Source organism: Canis aureus, chromosome 6 (genome assembly GCF_053574225.1).
Source record: "Canis aureus isolate CA01 chromosome 6, VMU_Caureus_v.1.0, whole genome shotgun sequence".
In the NCBI taxonomy this organism is placed as follows: Eukaryota; Metazoa; Chordata; class Mammalia; order Carnivora; family Canidae; genus Canis; species Canis aureus.
In genome coordinates this window covers 68,606,610-68,626,189 of record NC_135616.1, presented here as the reverse complement: position 1 = coordinate 68,626,189, position 19,580 = coordinate 68,606,610, and the positions used below count along the sequence as shown (strand labels likewise).

Here is a 19,580-nt window from a genome sequence, read left to right as displayed (position 1 = left end):
CATGGACTTCCTCTCCTCCTCCCAGGGCAAAAACTGCAGCCAGATCTTCAACTTTCCTAGGTTTTCTCCCCCCAACCTCTCGAAGGGGTACTCACTCTCATGACCTCCTGGCCTGCATGCAATCCACATTGGAAATTCTTGGCTGTAACAACCCATTCTGCTTCAAGAATACGTATTACATACTACAAACCTGCTCTACTGACGTTTTCCAAGCTGTTCCCTTCTTCTAACAATCCCTCCTGTTGAGAGGCTGATATGAAGATCAATGAGTTAATGTTTGTCAAATACTTTAGGCTTCTCAGATGAAAGGTAACAGTAAAGTTCAAGAGACCTGAGCTGGCATTACACTAGAGGTGTTGCAGTACACTCTATATTTGGGCTTCAAAGAAGGAAAGAAATCAAGGCTGCAAAGACACTCCTTTGTGAAGACTGGCCAGCTCCTGCATTCTTGCTAAAAGCAGGCAGACTCATTCTTCACATTCTCTAATTAACTGGATCTCGACATTAGAAATACAAGGATCCTTCCATTAGCACCGGATCCTTGTGACAGTAAGTGGTGTCCAGGGAAAGGATCCTTTTCTCTCCCTTTCTCTTAAGTGGCCTTTCCTCCCCCAAGCTTCCCCACTGTCTAATCATGCAATTCTCAACCTCCTCCTATAGAGGGGCCACATGAAAACTGCCAGCCAACACATTTGCTTTGAGCCAAAAGACCAAAAAAAAAAAAGAAAAAAAGTCAAAGACAAAGCTTTATGTGTATGTTGGCATGCACGTGAATTCATACTGCTGGGGGAAAAAATGACCCACATAAAGAGCACATTCATGGCCACATATAACTCCTCAAACATATAAATAGCCTTGATCCAACACCTACTCTGTACGAGGCACAATATGAGGAGGGTGACATACAGCATTACACTGAATTCTCCACAAATATCCTGGCAAGTTACATACTACCGACCCCACATTATAGATGAAAGAATTGAGATGCCAAAGGACTGAAGAGTGCGTCCAACACTACACAGCTAAGAAGCAGTGGAGGTGAGGGGATCCCTGGGTGGCTCAGCGATTTGGCACCCGCCTTCTGCCCAGGGCGAGATCCTGGAGTCCCAGGATAGAGTCCCAGGATCGAGTCCCACGTTGGGCCCCCTGCATGGAGCCTGCTTCTCCCTCTGCCTGTGTCCTTGCTTTTCTGTGTCTCTTATGAATAAATGAATAAAATAAAATTTAAAAAGTGGTGGAGCTGGGATTCAAACATAGCTACATTTCAAACTTCCAAAGCTGGATCCCCTGCTCCAGCACACTAACCGGAAAGCTGCAGAACTTGCTACACACCCCTTGGACTGCTCAGGAACCACTCCATGGGGCTTTGACAGGGGAAGGTAAATTAAGTCAGTGAGGGGAGATCCCAAAGTCTTATTTCTAACATTATTTTTAATCCCCTCTGTACCAAAACTTGGTTTCTCTCGTTCTTTTTTAATCAGCTCAAGCAAGTAATGATTTAATTGGCTAATGAACTATTTCATCTTATCTCTTTCCCTTGCCTTCTCTCTTTAACGAAGTGCACAGCATAGCTCTGAGGCTCAGAATGAGTTCAGATTCTACACGACCATTGGTGACGAAGTCTAGAAGTTCAAATGCAGCATAGCAGGTGAAAAAGAATAAGAATATGGAATCCAGGTGGGGTTCACTGTGCAATCAAAGGGTTTATGTTTGCTTCCCTGGAGCAAAAAAAAAAAAAAAAAAAAAAAAAACACATAAACCCTTAATAAGGAGGGAGGGCATTAGGAAAAAAAAAAAAACTCCTCATAGTTTTTGACCCCTGGCCCAGTCATTCAGGACAAATACCAATTCTCCTAAAAAATTCTGATTTTTTTCCGAAATTCTTTAGGTTCTTCCATATTAAAATAGTCTAACTGTTCTCTTTCCATTACAGCTGTCCGGCCCACACAGTGTGCACAAAGCTGAATAACTAAAGTGTGAATAATAACTGTGTCTAAGCCAATGATGGAAGCCGGGCAAGCACCAGGATTAGCAAGAAAGAGCTTCCCTTCAGCCATGTCTCTCACGCAGGCCCTATACCTCCAATAAAACTCCTGTCAAGGGGCTGTTCTTGAGATAAGAGAAAGTGTTTGTGGAGGGGCTTAGCCAAACACCCCCAAGTTGTTCTTTTTCTGCTCCTCCGATGTACTGGCCTGAGTTCACCGAGGCTGGACCTCAGCCACGGTGAATACTACTAGGACTCCACTTCAGCCCAGTGAAGAGGCACCCCTGAAGGGCAACCCACGTACAGCGTGCTTCCGTCTGATAAGGAACCTTCCTAGGCAAGATCTGCCCAATCCTGGACCATCAGGCTACAAAACCCGATGGAACAGAATTCGATTTTATAAAGTTTCAGAGGAAGGAAAAGTATCCTTACAAGTGTGCTAAAGCAACATTTGATGACATTTACATGTAGAGAAAACTATGACAAACACAGGGACACCCGTCCATGGGCTCATTCTGCGCATCTGTGGCCACCCATTCAGATCAGGCAAAAAGAGTGTCATGCTGTGCAGCTCCCACTCATTTCCAGCACAGAAGCTTTTAACCCCAACCCCAAAAGATAAGCAACTTTAATGCAAGGTTCTGTGATGCTGCAGTATTATCACCCACTGCTGTCAAGTGGCTCTTTAAAAGGGAATCAAGTGCCATTCTAATGAAAACAGGCATGGGCCAATTAGTGCCAATTAAAATTTAGATGGTCACACAACTGCTGCTTGTAGAAACTGCATCAGACAAGGAGGTGTGTCCGAAGAGAGAGACTTAGGCGCCTCTGGAAACTACTTGGTTACCGTAAGGGGATAAAACGCTTCTAGTTTCATTTCTGATATCTATCATATCCCAAATAGCTGGGTCAGATAGCTAGCTTTTTGAACTCTTTTTTTTTTTTTTTTTTTTTTGGATGACTCTTCATTTTGCACAAGCTGTTTCTTCCACCTGGAATGCACTCTCCGGATCACTCCTGCAGGGTAAACACTCCCTTAACCCTATAAACCCAGGGCACACGGTACCCCTCGTCTCCAAAACCAAGCCTTCCCTGCCTCTTCCAGCACTTCTCGCTCGCTCACTACTGTAATTCTTCATCAGCCTGTGGGTTTCCTCCAGGAGGCTGCAGTTACAGCTTGTTTAAGTATCTCAGCATCCTGTTTTCCGAGCAGAGTAGAGGCGCAACACCAGGTTTGCTGAATGAATGGGTGAACTGATCCAGTTTAAGAAATTAACACATTGGTGGAAACCCTGCGACCCTATATTCGGCCTGCAGTCTAGAGATTCCGCACATCTTCACAAAGAGCCTGCAACACCCAGTTCCAGGACGGACTGAAGCGCAAACCCCACAATCTCCTTGATTTGTAGGTGGGGTTGGGGTTGGGGTTGGGGTTGGGGGGGGGGGTGACAGGAACCAAAGGAAGCGGAAGGGGATGCTAAGGAGATGGCACCAGTACCTGAGACTACTCCCTCCCCAAGGTGTAAAATCCACTTAACAAGTATTCAAACACTCAGGTTTAGGGATCACGCCAGGGAGAACAGAGAGGCATACTAACAGCCCCCTCAGAACTTGTGAATACTCAGAACTTTGAAAAGTTTGAGGTGCGGATCTGTTGCGAAGTTATGTGGCCACAGGCTTTCCCCACGAGCCAGCCCGACCGACCACCCAAGGAGGCCAGGAGTCCGGGGGCACGGCCGGGGCCTAGTGGGAGGGCATTAAAAACTCCCCTCGCTCCCAGGATCCCGACCCCCTCCCCAGGAGGCGCTGGGAACTGGGGCGTCGGGGAGCCGCGTCCCCGTCCCGCTGGAGCCACAGCAACCTCGTCCTCCTCCCTTCCCTCTGCCCTCAGCGCTCGGCTCCGTCCCGCTGCCCTTTCCAGGCCCGCGCTCGCTTCCCAAACAGCCGGAGGGAGCCGGGAGGAGGGGGCGAGGGGGTGGCGCGGCGGCGGACCCGCAGGCAGCGCCCCGCGGCCACCTCCACCCCCGACAGGGCGAGCACCCAGGGCCCCGCGGCCCGGCCGCCCCGCGCCCCCGCTGCCCCGCCGGCCTCCCGGCGCCGGTCCAGGCTGCCCCGGTCCTCGGCCAGGCGCCCGGGGCCCGAGGAGGCTCCCCCGCCGCAGACGGCGCCTACCTGCTCACATGGCCCCGTCGTGACCCGGGGTCCCGCGCGGAAAGCCTGTCCCCGCGGCGGCGGCGGCGGCGGCGGCGGCGCCCCAATTCCCTAAGGAATTGATTCCAGTGGCCGCGGAGGAGGGCGGGGGAAGGAGCCGGGGCCGGGGCCGGGGCCGGAGCAGGCGAAAGGGGAGGGAGGTTTCCGCTGCGATCCCCGCGCACCGACCCGGAGAGGAGGAGAGCCACCTAAGCCCGGGGTAGTCCCGGGGAGGGGGCGGGGGGCCGGGAGGAGGGGTGAGGTGGGCGGGGGGACCGGGAGGAGGGGTGAGGTGGGCGGGGGGACCGGGAGGAGGGGTGAGGTGGGCGGGGGGACCGGGAGCAGGGGTGAGGTGGGCGGGGGGGTCCCGGGAGGAGGGGTGAGGTGGGCGGGGGGGGGGTCCCGGGAGGAGGGGTGAGGTGGGCGGGGGGGGGTCCCGGGAGGAGGGGTGAGGTGGGCGGGGGGGGGGGTCCCGGGAGGAGGGGTGAGGTGGGCGGGGGGGGGGGGGGTCCCGGGAGGAGGGGTGAGGTGGGCGGGGGGCCCGGGAGCAGGGGTGAGGTGGGCGGGGAGGGCCGCCCGCCGCCGCCCGGGACTCGGCTGCTCCCCGGGGACCCCGCCGGGCCGAGCGAGGGCGAGCGCGGCAACCTGCCCCGGCCCGCGCCCCGCGGCGCCCGCTCGTCCGGCGGAGAAAAAGTTGGGCAGAACTTTCCGGGGCCGCGGGAGCCCGGGCGGCAGGAAATGCGAGCGGCCGGCAGGGGAGGGAGGAAGGGGCCGTGCGGTGGGAGGGGACGGAGCAGGCGCCGGCGGCCGCGGCTCCCCCCGCCCCCCACCCTCCACCCCGGGCCGGGCCGGGCGGGGCGGCGGAGGCGGGGGCGGGGCGCGGGGGGGGGGGGAGCGCGGGCAGGAATGCGCCCCGGAGGCGCGCGCGCGGCGGGGCGCGGGGCGCCGGGCGGTGGGCGCGGGGGGCGCGGGGCGCCGGGCGTGGGGCGCGGGGCAGCGCCGAAACTCGGAGCCGGGGCTCCCGGGCTGCAGGCGCGCCGGCCGCGGGGACGTCACGGCGCTGGAATCCGAGGAATGCCGGGCGGCAGGAGCTCCCCGTGCAGGCCCGGGAGCAGCCGCGCGCCGGCGGTGCGGTGGCTTTGGGGAAACTGTTGAAAGGTGACGGCTGGGGAGGGAGGACGGGTGACACTCCCGGGAGCCCGGGACGCGGGAGCGGAGGAGGACAAGCGCCCGCGGCCGGCACTGCCTAGCGCCGCTCCCGGCGGGGGCGGGGTGGGGGCGGGGACCGGGACCCGGACCTGGACGGGGGCGGGAAGGGAAGGGAAGGGGAAAAAAAAAAAAAGAAATCCCCCTTAAACCTTCCAGAACCGCAGGGGCGGGGCAGAGGCCGCGGCTTGCGCGCTCCGACCGTGAGCAAGGACAGTGCGTCCCATTGGGGGGAACCCTCCGAGCTCGACGTCCCCGGGCCGCCACTGCAGGGGGCTGGGGAGGGACAGACCGGGACACGGAGCAGGGATTCCCAGGGCTCTCCGTCCAGGACACCAGGAGTCTCTGCGTCCTGGATCTGGGGTCTCGACCCCCCCCCCCCTCCGCAGCGCCCTCACTCGCAGGAGCAGTTTCTTAGAGCTGGGACCTGGAAGAGGTCGTCTCCCCTGCCTGGGTGGGCGCTGGGGGGGGGGGGGGCGGGGGGCCTTCCTTAGCACTTTCAGAGCTGGGTTTTAGGGCGACACAGCTGCTTGCCAGAGAAAGCACGCGGCCCCGGAGAGGGAACCTGGGTTTAGGACCCGCCGTGCCTGTGACCCAAAGGGTGACCGAGGAGGTATCCCAGCTCCTGGAAGCCTTGCCTTCTGCAGCTGTAAAATCATTTCCCTAGTAGTTTCCATTTCTCCGTGGTCCTTTGCGTTGCCAAAAACAGGTCTTGGAGACCTGTCATCTTAACGAAGACTCGCAACCCAGTTCTTTCAACCTCTCTTAGCCTGAAAAAGGTCCTTGAAGTCGTTGTCACAGAAGATGTCCCAAGTTGTCAGTGCCCCACAACTCATTAAAAAAAAAAAAAAAAAAATCCGGATTTCTTGGGGAAGAGAACTGGAAACATCAAAAAGCAAAACCTGTTGTGCCCTTCGTGGACCAATTTGTGTGACTCTTGACTTCTCGGAGCATTTGCAAACCTCCAGAACAATAAAGAAGTCGAGAAGGCCCCCACAGGGATGGAAGGAAAAGACTGCAGAGAATTAAAAATTCTCAAACTTTCAGGGACATAGCTGGATAGCTTCACTATGAACTTGCTGGATTTCCAAAGAAAGTTTCCGAATGCTTTACTGGCTCCAGGAAGCACAAAAAGCACTTTTTTTTTTTTTTTTTATGTGCACCTGCATTATTCCTCCATTTCCTAGGTGAGAAAAGTGAGGAGTGAAAAATTCACCTGTCTCACCAAGGGTCCCCACAACTCGTGAAACATGATGATGGACCCTAGTCTGGCCCCAGAACTCAGGCTCTTACATTCATCAAAATTTGACCAAAATAGGATTAAAATTATAAAAAGGAAATACCTGCAGGCTTTCAAAGGAATACAGATGAGGGGGCCGCATGGGGTCTTAGAGGAAAAGATGCTGCATTTGTGTATTGTCACTCTGTGATGCCAAACTGTGAGCACAGCATGCCGTGACAGTTGTGGTGTAGAAGAGCAAAGGTTGCACGTAGACATACAATTCTGGTTCTGCCTCTGACCAGCCATGTGACCCTGAACAAGCCACTTCACCCCTAGGCCTAAGTTTATTTTTTAAGTGGAGTGTGACATGGAGGTCAGAGTTTGGTTGAGTTACTTCATCTCTGAGGTCTTTCCCGGGTCTGAACTTGAATGAATGTGTATACTCCTCCAGGCAGATGGCATGCCTGTGAAGGAAGCTAAGTGATAAGGCCAGGATGTCTTGGGGTGAGGACTGTTTTCACGCTGCCTTTGGAATCAAAATGAATGTTGGGAATGTTGCTGAGCAGTCCATGGCCCAAACAAAACACACACCCCAAGATTTAGCACTAAGTCTGTGGCCTCGTTTTAATAATTCTACTTCTAACTTTTAAAAAACCACACACGTTATCAATTTAAAAGCCCATAAAGTACATCTGACCAGACACATTTCTCTGTCTTAGAAGATACCACAAAAAAGTCATGCTACAAATAAGTATTTTTTAAATAAGACGTTGGATGTGAAGTGAAAAAAAGCCTTTCATTCTCTAAATACATACGTAAAAGCTAGTAGTCACAACCTACTTTCAAAAAAAAAAAAATTGTCCTAAGTCTACATCACACTCAAGTCTCCTTAATATGCATCAGAGTGAACGAGATGGTTGATGACCCAGGTCCCAAACACATATGTCACTACAGATTTACTTTAAAACTTTGCAGTTTTAGGAACTTGTCAATATTACATATCTCCCAAAATATTTCAAACTGTTCTAAGCCTGATTCAAACTATAAATACAGACAGGATCTCATGGGCCTTCATGAATTCCTCCCACCTTCAATATATTCCTCACATTAATTTATTAATATTATACCTTCAGAAGTCACTTGAAAGGAAAACAAAAACAAAATCCCCAATCAAAGCAAACTGGAAAGTAAGCAGACTTTTAGGAAAACTGATGATCTCAAGGGACCTTCTCCAAATGTTGAAGTCATATATATTATGTATTTGTTTTTATCCTGAGTCTAATTCCAATTCCCAAAGGAATATTTGGAAGCTTACAGTAATCATGGGAAAGAATAATGGGGAGCTTTTTAAAAATACACACGGTCTCTGTATCGCCTGCTCTCTATCTTATTTATCTTATTCCCTCAGTCTAGGGTGGAGGCTTGGGTTGGTGTATCTATGCATCTATCTGTCATGTTTTTAGACAGTATTTTATTGACACATAATTCACATTCAATCAAAAGCACAGTCTTAAATGTATACAGAACTTGATGATTTTTCTTTCATATACATGCATCCATATGACCACCACCCAATTTAAGATACAGAAAATGTCCATCAGCACAAAAATTTCCCTCCTGTGACTTTTAAGTCCATATCAGCTCTCCACCGTGGAGTAGTTTTGCTAGTTCTCAAACTTCATATAAATGGAATTACAGAGTGTGTGTGTATGTGTGTGCATACATATCAGATTTTGCTCTCCATTCTTCTGTTGATGTACTGGGCAGGTATATTTTGAAGACATTTCCCAAGTAATTTTGTTATACTGACTCCCTCCAATTCAGAACCACTGACTTAACAGCAAATATGTAATGAAATAAGCCTAGATCATTAATACCTACAAAAATATATTAAGCAGAGAAGGAAAGGAAGAGAACACTTTGGAAGATCCACATTTAAGAGTGTTTTTATGGTAGTATGCATTCAGAGCTCCTTATGAATGAAAAACAAATTAGTAAATTGACCACTATAGGAACTTCTTGTTATCTGGTGATTTTTTTCAAGCTACACGATTCTGCAGAGCTATTGTGTATGGCCACATACAAGTACACAACGCCACTCCATGTGCTAAAATCGTCTGGAGTGTGAATGGCATCCTCTGGAGTTGTACAATGTGGTGACCGTGGTATTAGGAGTTCTCCCTTTAGAAATAGTTTCATGGTACCTGCTTTGGAAGAATCATTTCTGACTTCCCTCCTCTTGCATCTTTGAGGCTTTTCGTTTGGCGGGGAGAAGGGGCCCCATCGCAGCCTTTCCCCACGTTGAGTAAGCCAGTAAGTCACATTCTGTTCAAATATTGGTAAAATAGAGACTTTTGTGGAGGCATAGATTAGATGAACGTTGGAGCAGCTCAGTGGCTTAGCACCGCCTTCGGCCCAGGGCAGGATCCTGGAGACCTGGGATCGAGTCCCACATCGGGCTCCCTGCATGGAGCCTGCTTCTCCCTCTGCCTGTGTCTCTACCTCTTTCTCTTTCTCTTTCTCTTTCTCTTTCTCTTTCTCTTTCTCTCACTCTCTCTCTCTCTCTCGAATAAATAAATAAAATCTAAAAAAAAATAAATTAGATGAATGTGCAGGACTTTGCTTGGATTTGCTCTCCAGGCTCTTTTGGAGGCTCTCCATAGTGTGTATGTCACATACCATCTCTGGTTCATCTGTCCTAATATCTCATGCTCTCATTCTAGTTGTGCCCTCCCCTCTGGTCACTGAGCCTTGTGGTCATTTCCTCTCCATTTTATTTCTCTTTCCTCTACCCACTTCTCAGCAGAAGGCTCTCTGCCTCCCAAAGGGACTGACTACTCCCTGACCTGAGCCAAAGGAGAAAGGGCCCCGATTTCCATGCCTGTCAACCTAAGCCACAAGTGAATTATGTCCTTGTTACTTCCTTCTGGAAAGAATGTCAAACATTTTTATGTTGTATTTTATTCAGGCTGGGAGGAGAAAGATAACTATGTCCTCCTGAGATGCTTTACCAGTTCCTCTGGCAACTACAGTTGACCACGTGGGCCATGATATCAGTTAGCTCTCTGGACATTCACTCTAGGCAGATCAATAGTTTTTCCAATGAAAACGCACAAGATTCAGTCAACTCTTTAAAAAGTCTATACAGCAGGGGATCCCTGGGTGGCGCAGCGGTTTGGCGCCTGCCTTTGGCCCAGGGCGCGATCCTGGAGACCTGGAATTGAATCCCACATCGGGCTCCCGGTGCATGGAGCCTGCTTCTCCCTCTGTCTGTGTCTCTGCCCCTCTCTCTCTCTCTCTCTTTCTCTCTCTGTGACTATCATAAATAAATAAAAATTTAAAAAAATAAAAATAAAAAAATAAGTCTATACAGCAGCAGTATATATTAATCAAGTACATTCTAGAAAGAGTAATTCACATGCATAATTTGTACTTTCAGCAAGTTTTAAAAGAAAACCTAGGCACTATTCAGGATCTTACCAATTTCAGTGTATTCACTTCTCTACTAAATTTCACTGGGTTGCAAACACCCTTTGAATCATATTTTAATGGTACAGCTTCCTGCTCATATCCACATGGCTCAGCTTACTGACTTTCCCCACTTCCCCCAGCCCTAATATTGCCTTCTAGCTTTTCCAGGCTTGATGTGAACCACACAGCTTATCTCCCTACACACTGGGAATATGTACACATGCATCAAATCACTGCATTCTCTGCTCGGCGCACTGCTAATGAGCTGACCCAATCCTTATTGCCTAAAATCATGTTATCTGGAAAAGGAGGATCTTACTGCTCTTGTAATCTCTTCTAGGAGAGCTTCTTCATTTTTATTTAAACGATTTTAAACTTTATGATAGAATAGAGTCATTTAAAAAATTTTTACATTTTCCATAGTCATTTACATGTGGTAAAACATACTCTCATGTTGAATATAACAGACCTGGTAGGCAAGGTCAACTGTCTCAGTATAAGTTCCTTAAGTGTAAGAACAAAAACCCACTTCAGATTGTCCAAGCCAAAAAGGAATATATTGGCAGGATACTGAAACATGTCTTGGAATCCAGAGAAAGAAGGGTGGGACCAAAGAACCATGAGGGTACTCTGCTACTCTCCCTCTGTCTGAGGATACTATCCTCCACCTTTGCAGGTATCCAGGCTTAATAACTATGTAACCCTGGGCGAATAACTCTCACCTGAATTTCCTCAAAAAGGAGAATGATGTAAAAAAGAAAGGGGGAAATAATGAACATGTCTACTTTGTAGAGTTGTAGTAATGATTAAATTAGAACAGTACCTGATACACACAGAGCTCTTAGTATATTACCTATCAATATTATTATCATCAACCCCATTCCAGCTCTGCAGACTGTTTTTCTCCCCTTCAGCAGGAATTAAATCTCAAATCCAAATGCTTAAGAGAAAGAACGCGGCTTGAGTTGTCAACCAAGAGTCTTGGAGAAGGAACAGACTGCTGTGGCTGGACTCAGCCCTTTGCGTGGGAAGGACAGTTCCCAGAAAGGAGAGAGTGGCCGGAAGGCGCTGGGGTGGGGGACACAACAGTGAAACCACGCCAGAAAGGGAAAGGAGAAATTTTTTACCAAACTGAAGTCTTAGGAATCCCTCTGTTCACTCTATAACTATCTCCACCATCTATGCAAAGGACCAAACCTGGCTTCTCATGTGGAGAGATGAAAGTGACCCACTAGGGAGGGAAATGACCTCGGGTGGAAGGTAAGGGAACCAATATCCACTTGTGGTGCTCTAGGAAGGAGATTAGGTCCTGTGTATATATAATTTGAAGCAATCCTGGGGACAGCATTTGAGTGTTATAAACTGACTGTGTTCCTCCAAAATTCATATGTTGAAGTCCTAACCCCCATATTTGTAAATAAGACCTTTATGGAAATATTTAAGGTTAAATGAGATCATGAGGGTGAGGCCCTAATCCAATAGGACCAGTATCCTTCTAACAGGAGGAAGACACACCAGAGCTCCTCTCTCTATGTGTGCACAGAGGAAGGGCCATGTGAGGACATAGCAAGAAAGAGAGAAAGGATTGAGGTCTCACCAGAAATTAACCCTAAAGGCGCCTTCAGGGATCCCTGGGTGGCGCAGCGGTTTAGCGCCTGCCTTTGGCCCAGGGCGCGATCCTGGAGACCTGGGATCGAATTCCACGTCGGGCTACCGGTACATGGAGCCTGCTTCTCCCTCTGCCTATGTCTCTGCCTCTCTCTCTCTCTCTCTCTCTCTCTGTGACTATCATAAAAAAATAAAATAAAATAATAAAATAAAATAAAATAAAAATAAAGGCGCCTTCACCTTGGGTGTCCAGCCTCCAGAATTGTGAGAAAATCAGCATTTATTGTTTAAGCTCCACAGTCTGTAGTATGTTGTTATGGTGGCCTGGGCAGGCTAATGCACTTAGGTTAGTGTTTGTTGTTGCTTCACTGCAAAATAAATTGAGACCTCACAACATTATGTACTTTATACTCAGACATGTAACGAAGATAGTAGGTGCCTAAGTGAATCGTAGAGCCAAGATTCACAGCTTTCTCATTTCTCATTCTAAAGTTCACGTTCATTTTCATCCATCATGTTGCTGCAAAGTTTATCAAGTACCACCGTACGTCAGGACTAGAGTTAGAAGGTGGCCAAAATTGGATAGGATAGTAAAAACAGGGGAAATCGGGTGTGTTCTAAGTTCCCATGACAGTGGTTTACCAGGAGACAGCTCTACCTGGCTGATTATAAATTGTGCTAATGAGAAGACACATATACAAAGGCCATGTCTCCCAATTTTCTCAAATCGTTCTTTTCCCACATTTACCTGAGCATGCACAGCAAAAGGGGAAGGGAAGCTGCTGTTAGATCAGACAACAGATCCTCTCAAAACACCTTAATATCTTGCTACTGTTTCTTTCATTGGCTCCTAGTTGCATGGGGTCCAGAAAGTGGCAAGTTGGATCCGTGGTCCTTCTAGCACACAAGAGGCTGCTTTTGACTGACATGAGGTCACACTTTCTGGGAGTGTGGAGTCACCTCTGTTCATGACAGCAATCTCCAAAGGTCATAAATACCCTAAATTCTAAGTTATGCATCTCCCATCCATGAACTAAGCTGAATGGTTTTCCATCCTGTGTATATCCCTACCTGGCCCAGCTCTTAGGAAGGTACACAGCTATAGAATTTGCCATGGCTGGCCAAGGAGCCATCAACACCCTTCCTGAGCTGCATGAGGGCAGGTACATGATAGCTATAATTATCCTCATTTAATCTTCTCCGAAATAGCTGCCTGTTGCCATTTAGTGGCATGATAGTGGGAATAGGTGCCAGGTTGCTAAGAATAACTGGGATGCAAAAATCCTGAGAGCAATCTTAAAATTATTGTTGACAGCAGATAAAGAAAGTGTTGGTTAGGCACACTATTATAGGAAGTCAAGTCAGCCAGGACATTTCTGAGTAAAAAAGTCAATAGACTCCCCTCTTCATTATACACATTTTCTAGTCCTTTCCCACCAACCTCAGAAGAAAAATATTTGGAGTTAGGAGGTCTATCTTGACCTTCTCATAATTATGGTGTTTGGCATACAGGGGCCAGCCCAGATATGGCTCTTTTTCTGACATTGTCTATGTTTGCCAGTATTTCTAGCTGCCCAAAACCTCCGAAACTGTATCCAATGGGAGAAAGATGGGCTACCCTCTTATGGGCCACTGAGTCTTCTCCTTCTGGGAGTCCTAAATGACAAATTTAAATAAAGCCCCATAGGTGGCAATTCATTAGTTTATTCCCCGCCCTCTCATCTCCTTAGTGTTGGGCATATTGTTTAAATGTAATTTAAACACCCAGATGAAGTTGTGGGCAAGTAATAAAGCAAACTGCTCTAGCAGATTGAGAGAGGTGAAAAATGGACAGCCTTCTGGACAGAGTACAAATCCAGAAATGACTGGAAAGTAAAACAAGAACAGGGTGCATTTGTTTCGGACATCGGCAGCTGTAGCCAGAGCACCCCTCCGAGAGGTATGGGACATGAAAGGAATCTTCGGCTGTGATTAGCGAAAAGGAACAACCTTCGTTGGGGGAGGGAAGGATCAGGTCATGTTTAGGATGCCTTTCTAAAGAACATGGGCACCCCAGCCTGCAGGGGTGAGATAGGGTTACCTGTGTGTATGGACAGGGCTGTGTAAGAGAATCCAACAGCACTAAATCAAAACCTCTCCTAAGACCTGGCTGCTTTCTGGCCGCCTCCCCTAGACTAAGGGGTGACTCAGAGTGTGCCTGGCTCTGGGACTTCAAACATTTCTGAGTAATTCCCATGGATCTGGACAAGGGCAGTTAGAGGACTGGTTTGGAATGACCACTGTGGATCAAAAGATACTTCCTGTGGCCAGCAGGCAGAAGGCAATTGCCTAGGAAGCTCAATTTTGAGGTGTCTTCTGCTCAACTAGAAGGCAGAGGTGTCTTCTAACATACTCATTTGTAGGGGCTGGAAAGAATTTACTAACATAAGAGAGGCACGAGCTGGGCTTCCCTCCACGGTTGGCACCCCTGATTTAGCAGAGTACACAAAGACCAAGTTTTCAAATGGTGAAAGAGAAGCTGAATTTTTAGCAACGGATGAAGATCCAAATGAGCTAGCCATTGGCTACCTCTCTGATCTAACTTCCCACTACTCTTCCCTGGCTCACTCTGCTCCCACGCAAGACACTGGCATTCTGCTGTTCCGTGAACATGAACATGGCGAGTACTCTCCTACCTCAGGATCTTTGCACTGGTTGTCCATCCCCCACCACCTCCCCCCAAGAATCTACTCCTCCAGACGTTTCCTGGCTTGTTCACTCACTTCATTCCTCACATAGACCTTTCCCAGTCATCCTGTCAAAATAGTACCTCTTCACCACCCCATTCTCTATTCCTTCACCCTGTTCTAATTTCATCAGTGGCACTCACACTGCCTCGCATCATATGATCTATTAATATTTATTTATTGCCTTTCTCCCCCCTCCCACCACCCACCTTCTACCCCAGGAAATCCATCACTTTCAAGATTTTTGTGTGTTTTGTATTCCACTGCCTGGTGCATAGAAAATCCTCAACAATTATTGAATTTTTAAGTAAGTAAACAATTATTTTTACATAAGTATGTGCAGTTATTTTCCTATGCTTAGAATCTTACCTGTCATATGATTTAATCTTTATTACGACAACACAGGAGGTAGGGGTTACCATCTGCCATTTATAGATGAAGAAAATGAGGAGTATGGAGAGGAAGTGACTTGTCTGTTTTTGTTGTTATTTTTAGATTGTGGTTTCTGAGTTTTGGGGGTTTCAGTGTTTATTTTTAAAGACCTAAGTCGCATTATGTTGAGACATCTAGACTTATCCCCCGCGCCTGTCGCACTGCCTCCCTCGATTCACGCGCTGGTTCTCTTCCACTTATTTTGTAGTTGTCCCCTCTCTATGCCCTATTCCTAACCTCATTCTCCTCCTCCTCCACACTGGCATCTGATGTAGTAGATCCAAGGCGGGGTATGTAGTCCAGCTAGCTTGCCTGGGCTGACCTCCTGGCTTTGCCATTCACTAGCCGTGTGACATTAGGAAATTCTTGGTCATTATTGCTTGAACTGTTGGCCTCCTCCCATTTCCTTTCGTTCTTTTGGTGTCCCTAACAAATGGACTTGGGCACTTGTCTGATTACCCAAATTTCTTTTCTCTTTCTTTTCCATTCTCGACCCTATCTTTCCCTGATGCCTCCTGGGAAAACTCTGTGACCAACTTCCACAGCTCACATATTTACCAGATACTTTCATTATTTGAACAATCCATTGAATCCTTTATTCCAGAACAATAGGATTCTTTAAATGTTTTTTTTAAGTTTCACTTTATTTTTTCAGCTTTCTCAAGGTATAATTGACAAGTAAAATTGTAAGATATTTCAAGGGTACAGTGTGATGATCTGATACAAATGTGCATCCAGCTAACATCTGTCGTCTCACACATTTACTTTTTGTGCACATAAGAACATTTTAAGTTCTACTCTCAGCAGATTCCAATTATACAAAACAGCGTTATCAACTACTGTCACTGTTTTATACATTAGAGCCTCAAGCTGTATTCATCTCATAACTGAAACTTTGCACCCTTTTACCAAACTCTCCCTGTTTTCTCAGCTCCGGGCCCCTGGCAACCAATATTTTACTCTCTGTTTCTAAGAGTTTATTTTATTTTATTTTAGATTCCACAAGTAAATGATATTGTGCAGTACTGTCATTCCCTGGAAGCATTCATTCTTAATGATTCTAATTCTTTTATTCAACTGCTTATTTTCACTTTCTGTTCCCAGGAAATTCTCTCATCTTTTCAAGTATATTTATCACACTGGCTTTAATTTCTTTTTCTGTTCTCCATGAGTTCTGCTTTCTCTGGTATAGGTTGTTCAGCTTGACGTTCTCCAGACTTAGAGTTCTCAGAATCTGCCCTCTGAGCTCATCCTTGACCCTTCAGGGCATTTAGCTGCCCTGATCGGTAAAATGCACCCATGGACAGGGGCAGACGTCTAGCAAGATCGTGCTTCTCCAGGTGAATTGGAGTGTATAATTGTTGTCACGGGCCTTTGTGGGAGACATGGTATTGTCCTCACCTGGTCTCCAGGGGACATCTGAATAATCTTTTTTTTTTTTTTTCAAAGATTTTATTTATTTATTCAGGAGAGACACACACACACACACACAGAGAGAGAGAGAGAGGCAGAGACACAGGCAGAGGGAGAAGCAGGCTCCATGCAGAGAGACCAACATGAGACTCGATCCTGGGACTCCAGGATCACGCCCTGGGCCGAAGGCAGGCGCTAGACCGCTGAGCCACCCAGGGATCCCTGAATAATCTTTTTTGAAGGCAGTCTGTCTGTTACAAGCAGATGCCCACAGGAGTGCAAGAGCAAGGCTGTGTGTGTGTGGGGGGGGGGGGGGGGTGATTCCCAGGGACTGGTCCGACCGGCTATACTTATGGTCTTCTGCTCATAACCATACCAGGTCAGAGCACTGCCTTGCAGTTACCTACTGCTTCTGGCCTAAACTCTGATATCGTTGCCCCTGCAGTAAGTACCAAAAGGAAGGGGGAAATCTGCCTAGGGCAATAGGGGGATGAGGGCAGAACTAAAACATTTTTCCCCAAACCTGGTACCTATTTGTGACTCTAGGCCCTCCTCCTTTCCCTGCCTGTGGACAGAATCTATGTCTACCCATCCCAAAAATTTCTGGGACTAGTCTCTGAGAACAGCTCTCAGGTCCATCCTTTTCGGTGGCGTGTCTTCAGGAGAGAATACCGGTGCTGCTGTGCTTCTGGCCTGTGCTGCTTTGCTGTCTTACTACACATTAGAACCCTGTAAATTTTCCAAGATCACCAAGGTGGTAAGTGTTGATATTCAAACCCTAGTCTTTTTTTATTCCAAATCTTGTGTTTTAATCCCAATCCTCAGGGGTTGCTGAAAGATGATTGGATCAAAGTATTCATCCAACTAAAAACATCATTTCATTCCAGATATTTCCCACTAAATGGAACCTGGATCCTTAGAGAAGTGGTGGACACCAGGTCTGAGGAAAGAATATGCAAGAAACATATATACAAGAAAGCTATCAAAAGAACATGAGGGCCTAGGTGGCTCAGCTGTTGGGCTGCCTTTGGCTCGGGGTGTGATCCTGAGTCCCAGGATGGAGTCCCGTGTCGGGCTTCCTGTGTGGAGCCTGCTTCTCCCTCTGCCTGTCTCTGCCTCTCTCTCTGTGTCTCTCATGAATGAATAAATAAAATATTTACAAAAAAAAAAAAAAAAAAGAACATGAGGGTCAGGGCACCTGGGTGCTCAGTTAGTTGAGTGGCCAACTCTTGATTTCAGCTCTGGTCATGATCTCAGGGTCTTAGGATGCAGCCCTGCACGGGCTCCATGCTAGGCAAGGATCTGCTGAGGTTCCCTTCTCTTTCCCTCAGCCCCTCCCCCTGATCTTTCTCAAATAAATAATAAATCTTAAAAACAAAACAAAACAAAACAAAAAAAGAACACCTAGGTCATAACCAAAGGACTCAGGAACTACCTTGAAGAGATTCTCATTGGCTAGAGATGGGCAAATTTTAGGGTCAATAAGGATAATAATGGTAATTGTGTGTAACATTTCAAATGTGTTTAATTCCAAAAGTTTGTCAAATGATCCAAGAAAAAAAAAATGAATTAGTTACCACTAGAACCAACTCATTGTTTTGAAAAATAATAAATGGGGGGATAGAACCAAACCATCTTGTTTTTCCTAGGAAATGATACCACTGGTAATTAAGTACCAGATGAGAAGGGTTTTTTTTTTTTCCATTATAGAAATATCCTAGATAATAAATAGAAGGGATAATAAAATGAGAGTATCATTATTTTGCTGCCTTGGATAAAGTAAAAATCTAGGCACAAGCTTCACTGGCTGCTAACATCACAAAAAGGGATATTAAACTATCACTATTTTGGCTTTGAGAAAAATAACCTGAATGTGACCAAACCCCTAGAATAGATCCAGCTATCAGCTGCCAATTAAAAAAAAAAAATACAAGAGCCCAGGAATATGTTCGAACAGATCTCAGAGATGCAATCAGCAAAATGTCAGATGTAGAAAACCCCAGAAGCTAGTGGTGGCGGAGGGGCAGAGGAAGAGAGAGAATCTTGAGCAGGCTCCATGCTCAGTACAGAGCCTGATGCAGGGCTTGATCTCACGATCCTGTGATAGAGACCTGAGCTCAAATCAGGAGTCGGTAGCTTAATGGACTGAGCCACTCAGGCACCCCTAGAAAACATTTTTTAAAAACAAATATAGTTCAGCGATAAGGGAAAGAAATAAGAGTAAACTAAAGATTAAAAGAGACTTAAAAGATGTGTCAACTATCACAACCTGTGACCTTATTTGTATCCTAACTTAAATAAACTCTAAAAAAAGCTGTTTATGCCTTTTATGAGGACATTTGAACACTGAATAGATATTAAGGAATTATTGTAAAATGTTTGAGATATGATAACTGGTATAATCTTTTAGAAATATATATTGAAATATCTATAGTTGAAATGTTGTATCTGGATTTTGTTTCCAGGCATAACCTTGTTCCCAGAGGTAGGAGGAATATCTATAAAATACGATTGTCAATGAGTTGATGATTATGGAAGCTGAGTAATGGCTATATGGGAATTTGTCACAGAATTCTGTTTAATTTTATATAAATATGAAATAACGAAGTTAAAAACCTAATAATAATTAAAAGTTATAAGTATATATTATAAAAATAATATGTTCTCATTTCAAACAATATTGAAATAATTAAAAGGTGGATTATCTGTTTTCACATCACATTTTCATCTTAATATTCCCTGGAGATAATCACTTTAATTCTATACTGATACAAAGATTTTATGTTCTGAATATACTTTTTTCTTTTTCTTTTTCCCCCTTAAGTGCAAGAAAAAGCCAAGGTTAAGCATTAGCTACTACAAAATGCTGACCGTGAGTCATCCTACATTTTGGGTGAGACATACATAAGGTTTTCTTTTTTAAGTTTTGAAGAACATTTCTGAAACTGTGAACGACATAGGAGAGAAAATGAAATTTTCATTTGCACAAAATTTGAAATTTGGACTTATCAGACTAAGTTCGAAGGTTCCTTACTTTGGAGAAAAGACAATATAAAAACTTCAAACTCAGGAAACTAATTTTAGATTGGGTGGAAGGAATTTTCACCAAAAACTAGTAACCATAAGTATAATCAAAGGCACCTTTAAAATGTGAACATGGGATACCTGGGTGCCTCAATGGTTGAGCATCTGCCTTAGGCTCAGGGCGTAATCCCAGGATCCAGGATCGAGTCCCGAATTGGGCTCCCTGCAAGGAGCCTGCTTCTCCCTCTGCCTGTGTCTCTGCGTCTTTTTCTTTCTCTCTCTCTCTCTCTCTGTGTCTCTCATG

General features: G+C 46.5%; 1 protein-coding gene and 1 long non-coding RNA gene across 3 annotated transcripts in view; one reads left to right on the top strand and one right to left on the bottom strand.

Annotated features, from left to right (window-relative positions):
• The window catches only part of PTPN14 (protein tyrosine phosphatase non-receptor type 14), a 180,134-nt gene extending 175,776 nt beyond the window's left edge, over positions 1-4,358 (bottom strand). Inside the window, exon 1 of the mRNA XM_077902127.1 lies at positions 4,157-4,358. The gene's annotated coding sequence lies outside the window, so the exon portion shown is untranslated. The remainder of the gene's footprint in view (positions 1-4,156) is intronic.
• An 838-nt stretch (positions 4,359-5,196) lies between these two features.
• LOC144316315 (uncharacterized) lies at positions 5,197-19,571 on the top strand. Of its 2 annotated transcripts, none has more exons than XR_013382156.1 (3): positions 5,197-5,332; positions 16,828-17,009; positions 17,140-19,571. It is a non-coding gene; the product is annotated as an uncharacterized LOC144316315 (long non-coding RNA). The 2 variants fall into 2 exon arrangements; XR_013382157.1 differs by lacking the exon at positions 5,197-5,332 and adding an exon at positions 12,398-14,714.
• Positions 19,572-19,580: the final 9 nt, after the last annotated feature.